Genomic DNA, 322 nt, shown 5'->3' with positions numbered 1-322 from the left:
TTGAGGATTTTACGAAGGATTTTGGATTGTAAGGATTGAATACGAGAGGAATTCGAAGGTTTAGTGGAGCCCCAAAGCTCATCTCCCTATCTCCAGATTGGCCTTATTACAGTCATGTAGATCAGTCTTTTGTAATGTGTTGGAAGTTTAGACCGTTTGTCTAGTAAGTGCATTTTGCTGTCTTTTCAGTCTGATGTGAGGATTCCAGGTTAATCGTTTGTCCAAATGTAGTCGTAAATGTTAATAAATTTAACGTTATAGTTATAAATAATTATAAAGTTTCATTAGCAGTGCCATACCAAACTTAGAGGTTTGTTTGTTA

Source organism: Halyomorpha halys, unplaced genomic scaffold, assembly GCF_000696795.3.
Source record: "Halyomorpha halys isolate HHAL.00 unplaced genomic scaffold, Hhal_1.1 Scaffold141.1, whole genome shotgun sequence".
Lineage (NCBI taxonomy): Eukaryota > Metazoa > Arthropoda > Insecta > Hemiptera > Pentatomidae > Halyomorpha > Halyomorpha halys.
Note: the sequence above shows the minus strand (reverse complement) of the source record.